Source organism: Phasianus colchicus, chromosome 1 (assembly GCF_987193195.1).
Source record: "Phasianus colchicus chromosome 1, bPhaCol1.hap1.1, whole genome shotgun sequence".
Taxonomy (NCBI): Eukaryota; Metazoa; Chordata; class Aves; order Galliformes; family Phasianidae; genus Phasianus; species Phasianus colchicus.
This window is the reverse complement of record NC_143436.1, coordinates 169,256,169-169,261,875: the sequence shown is the minus strand read 5'-3', so window position 1 is coordinate 169,261,875 and position 5,707 is coordinate 169,256,169. Positions and strand designations below refer to the sequence as shown.

Sequence of the window (5,707 nt, the reverse complement as noted above, 5' to 3'; positions counted from 1 at the left end):
ACCCGCACCGTCTCCCCTCGCGCCGCTCCCGCCAACCGCCTCCTGTCAGCAGAGCCGGGAGGGGGGAGGGCGTGATCACGTCGGTTTGAGGGCGTGGCCCAGAGAAGGGGGCGTGGTTATGTTGATTTGGGGGGCGTGGCCAAGCGGAGAGGGGCGGGGCCCACGTGGCGCGGCCCGGCGCGGAGCGGGTGGCAGCAGGCGGCGGGGTTGCGGCATCCCGGCCGCCCCGCGCCGGGTAGCGGCACCGCCTGTTGCAACGTGCCTCCTCGCTGGTAATTATCCTCGCGCCGCTGGTTTCTTTTGATTTATTATCATAATTAAAAGCTATATTTCCCACGGGCGGGAAAAAAAAAAAAAGCAATAAAAAAGCGACCCGCGGCCGCTTGTATGGGTAGGAGCTGCTGCCGGATCCGTGCGGCTCGGTGCGGGGTTAGCCGAGGGCGTGCGGGGACCGGGGCCGGGAGGCAGAGCTGGGGGCTCAGCCCCGGTGCGAGAGCGGTGTGCTGCGGCGGTGCGCTCCGGGCACCTGGTGGAAGAGTCAGCCGTGAGGGACACGGAGGTGCGGGCTGAGGGCAAGCGCTGCTGGCAGCTCTGTTGGATGGGAGTGGGTTTGGGGAGTGATGAGTACACTCTCGTGCCATCCTTCTGTGTCCCGAACCGCCTCAGCGATACTTTGAAATCTCAGCGTTTGTTCTTTACGTTCCTTTTTATCCACAGAGTCCCCCCAAAAGACAACTCCTTTATAAGCAGTGCTTGTTTGGAGAATATCTGAAGGTCATTTCTTTGACTCGCTCTGGAAGTGGAGAGAAGCTGTTTGCATGTTGCAGATGACTCTGCTGTTTGTACCCTGCCTGCAAGGTTATAACGCTTTCTTCCCAGAGTGGCAGCAATCGATGTCCCTCCTTGCACTCCCTCTGCTTCTGCTCCTCCCTTGTGCATAAGTAGAGGTCAGTGAGGGGTGTAGGATGAGGGAAAAATTCAGATCTCCTTCTATAAATGAAGCTGTGTAAATGAAATCAAAGGTATGGCCGCAACCTGCATAGCAGACGCCAGCGGGGAATTATTTATGTGAGGCACTGAGGCATTTACATTCATTTTATGTAATCATCACTCAAGGATCAATACTGTGCCCGAGTGATTCATTTGATCGTTTGTTCCCATGCTAAGCATTGCAAGATTAAAAACAGAGCATCACAGCTCAGAGATACCTCTGACATCCGCACCATCAGTTCTCCCATGTTGGGCTATGAGCTGACTGGGGCACGACCTGCCGTGTCACCGTCTCTGCACAGTAGTGACATTGATGTCCCCATGGAGGTGTGGCTACCAGGGACTATGGGTGACTGGTGGGAACCCCCTGCAGCTCCATCCCAGTGCTCTGTGAGAGGTGGAATGGCATGACTGATGGCACCTTTGGGTCAAGTAGGACCAGAGCAGGCACCTGGGACTGGGAATCCATGAAAGTGATGCCCCTGGGGAAGCCTTGCAGCATAACAGAAGGAGATCAGAGTCCTCCTACTGAAACCTTTTATTTGTGTTGGTGCCGTTGACAACATGGCACTGGGCTGTGGTCTTCCCTTTGTAGGATTTGGTGAGCAGCAGTAGGTGTAATTAAACAAGCCTGTGCTAAAATATGTACTTCCTCTTCAGCTGAGTGTTGACTTTGTTTTGGGTTTGTTGTTGGCTGAGCCCCACTGCACCAGGTGTTGTGGGGGTGAGCCAGTTGTGCATGTGATGATGGCACTGTGGCAGTACAGCCTAGAAAAGCTCTGGCTGGATGGGACCTTTTGGGTAGGTGCTGGTTGGTTGGATGGTGTCTATTAGCTGCTTCCACAGTGATCATCACAGTTTTTTCTCTTGAACATAGGGTCCTTCATTGGAAGTTATATGATTTTCCTTGTTATTGCAGAACCCACACTTCAGTTTTGAGGTTTGGTGAGATAAGTACCAATCAAGTACCAGTGTGGGTTACCAAAACAAAGTGATATAATCAGAGAAAAGTCTAGACTAGCACGACGTAAGTCTGCCTGCTGACCTTTAGTGTTGGAGCCATGAGTAACACAAGTGGAAACTGACAAATTGGTAATAGCATTACGAGGATGACATGAAGGATGGTTTTCTAAATTGTTGGTGTAGTGTGCATAGAAAACATTGCTGATTTTCTCTTTGTATTTTGCTTTTCACGAGCTCTCCCTGGGCTGCCTGTGAACAGACGCCCATCCCAGCCACCTCTGGTGTGCTCCAAATTTAGTCTTGCTTGGGGACCTGAGTGTTAGAGAGTGGAAATACTGTCTGTATAAGTGTCTGCTATATGTAGGCTTCCTCTTTTCCTTCCCTCTGTCTGTTATCTGGTGACCCTTCATATTTGCCATGCTTGACAGAAGCCAACAGCATACGCTTGTGGCTCAGAAGGTTGGCAATATCCTGTCCTGCATCAACAGAGGGGTGGTCAGCAAAGAGTGGGAGGTGATTGTCCCCCTCTACTCTGCCCCTGTGAGGCCCCATCTGCAGTACTGTGTCCAGGTCTGGGGTCCCCAGTACAGGATGAATACAGAGCTGTTGGAGTGGGTCCGGAGTAGGGCACTAAGATGCTCAGAGGGCTGGAACACCTCTCCTATGAGGAAAGGTTGAAGAGTTGGGTTTATTAAGCTTAGAGAAGAGAAGGCTCCAGGGAGACTTCATGGCAGTCTTCCCGTGCTTAAAGGGAGCTTATAAGCAGGAGAAGGACTGAACTTTATACGCAGTCTGATAGTGATAGGACAAGGGTTATGGTTTTAAACTTAGAGGGGAGGCTTAGATCAGATACTAGGGGAAATCTGTTTTACTCAGAGGGCTGTGAGGCACTGGGGCAGGCTGCCCAGAAAAGCTGTGGGTGCCCCATCCCTGAAGGCACTCAAGGCCAGGTTGGACGGGCCCTTGGCAGCCTGAGCCCTGGGTGGCACTGCCAATAGCAGGGGTTAGAACTGCATGGGCTTTAAAGTCTCTTTGGACCCAAACCATTCAGTGATTCTGTGATTTACAGTGCATTCATTTCCTCCTCTGTTACTGTCACTTAATCAGTATTTTGAATAAACCATATTTACGTTTTAGTCTACTTTAGCCATATTCAATATGTTCTTATTGTCATTATCCTTATACTTTTTTTTTTCTTTTTTTGGTGTTTTTATTCTGCATCTCTACTTACTGTATTTCCTGAGCTAACGTTTCCAAGCTCAAATTTATTTCTGTTTGTTCATTTTCATTACTGAACCTTCAGTATTTAATCTTCTTCCCTGTTTTCATATATTAGCATTAGTAGACTGTTTCTATATTGTGAATGCACATCTTTGACTACAGTTTCAGGAAGCCATGGAAGTAGTTACATAGGGTTTTCTTCTGCAAACAAAACTTCAGAATAAGGTATAAGCATTTCATTTTATCTTTACAAGCCATTAACCTGCAGAATGTTGATCATTTGCACAGAGACGTTGTGGATGCTTCAAACCTGGAGGCAATGAAGGGAAGGCTGGATGTGGCTCTGGGCAGCCTGATCTGGTGATTGGTGACACTGCACACAGCAGGGGGGTTGAAACTAGATGGTCATTGTGGTCCTTTTCAACCCAGGCCATTCTATGAGACTATGATTTTGGGTGATACCACATGGAGCCAGGAGTTGGACTTGATCCCTGTGTAGGTCCTTTCCAACTCAGGATATTCTGTGATTCTATGATTTTGGCTGGGAACAGTCATACGTATGAGCTAAGAAAGCATGCCTGCTTTTACATCAGAGAAGCCTCCTTCCTTGAAGCATTTCATTTTCACATCATTCACTGAGCAGGAGATGTGGGTAGATGACTCCTGAGATCCCTTTTGATTAACATATCTGCAGTCTTTTCTTCTCAGCCTGTTTATACTGGGTACTCTAGGATGGAAGGGCATGATTAAAACTTGTGTCATCGTCTTTGAGACAGCAGAATGGCAGCACATACCTTCCACATCACACTGATGTCAGTGAATGCATACATTTTTGGAAAGAAGGTCACTATGCTTTCTGGAATTGACTTTCCCAAAGACAAAGCACAGTAAAACTGCAGTCAAAAGATAATTGTTTCAAAGACTTCAGTATTTTACAAAATAGCTTTGTTCCTGTAAACAGAAATAGCCGTATTTCCTATCAGAGGATTTTCTTCCTTCAGTACAGTTCCTGTCATCTTCCTGTTATGTTGCTTAATCTGGAAATAAAGCAGTCTTCTAAACTTCTCTAAACGTATCATTTATTCTTTTTTTTTTTTTTTTTTTTTTTTTTTTTTTTTAACAAATGGAATAATGGAATTGCCTATCCCTGCCAATGGCAACATATATATATATATAGGGGAAAAGTTCCATTTATTGCATGTGCTGATCAAAGGGAGCCAGTGTGCTGTGTAAGAGTGGAACTGAGAGATTATTTTGTACTGAGGAAAGCGTGTGCAAGTGCTGCTGGTTTTTGTTTTGTTTTGTTTTTCATAGTCTTATGCGCAGATCATGTTAAATAGCAAAGATGCAAAAAGCAGCAAGTATCTTCTGTTATGGAGAAGTTTCAAGTTGAATCATTGAAGACACATATCTAAGATTAGATACTTCTTTGTTTCAGGATTATGAAAAGTTGCATGAGAACATTCTCCAACTTTTTTTTATAAACAGAAGTTTCTGGATGACTGGAAAGTTGTCAATATAGTTTTTCTTCTGTTGCTTATGGGAAGAAATTGAAAGATGAGGTTTCAGTGGATCTTCTAGGCAAATGCTTCTTAGCATTTACAAGAAAATAAATCATTTAAGCCATATGTTGAAATGTCAATTCAAGCTTTATAGCCTTTTTGAAAATTTGAAAGCATCTGTGCTCCTAAGTGTCAGTAAAATTTTATAGCATTTATGCCTGGTTGTATACCATCATGACTTGCTGTAAGGAGGAATATTAAGTACAGATTGTGATATTTTACTCATGCAATATAAATGCTTGAAAATTTAACCTGTGCTTATTGGTTAAATTTGGCAAATTATTGTTGATTCTTCCCTGCCACATATATTTGTTATGGCCTTATTTTTTTTCCACTTGTGTATCCGGGTCAGAGTTTTCAAAACAAATTGTGGCTTTCAGAGTACCCAGTTTTTAAGACAGGGAAGTAAAAACAGAGAAGTCTCTGGAAAATGCTGATCAGTTGCTGTCAGAAAGCTGTATTCTGTAAGGTCCCAGAGAACAAAATGCATTAGGCTTTCTGAAAGTTTCTTCTCATAAATCTTCCATATCTCAACATCAGCGTTCATGATTTTTCACTCAGGATTAAAGCAAATGGCAAAGATTACACAAGATGCTTGAATGAAGTTTTAGGGATACAGAGAGGTCATTTGCATGTTTGTGACTTGATCAGCTTGGCTTTAATGATCAAAGCTAATCAGAGCTGTGATTAAAACAAGGAGTGTGAGCAATAGGTTGCAATCTCAAAACATATATTTTCACTGGTGAATAAAATGAAGTAGTTCAAGTGTTCCTTTAAAAAAAAAAAAAACTTTGTTTCTCATAACAGTTCTGCATTAAAAAATACCCAACTTGCCATTTCTGGGTGTGCTCTCCAAATGCCTGGAGCTCTGCTCCTTAGGAGAGATTCATCCTCACCAGATACTTTCTTGTAACACCTACACAGTTACTCCTAGGACTAAGATGCTGCTGTGTAGACTGTTATCTTCCAGT

At 44.7% G+C, this 5,707-nt stretch overlaps 1 protein-coding gene across 1 annotated transcript in view; it reads left to right on the top strand.

Annotated features, from left to right (window-relative positions):
• The first annotated feature begins 123 nt into the window (after window positions 1–123).
• LCP1 (lymphocyte cytosolic protein 1) overlaps window positions 124–5,707 on the top strand; it is a 45,535-nt gene continuing 39,951 nt past the window's right edge. The window contains exon 1 of the mRNA XM_031615790.2: window positions 124–272. The gene's annotated coding sequence lies outside the window, so the exon portion shown is untranslated. The remainder of the gene's footprint in view (window positions 273–5,707) is intronic.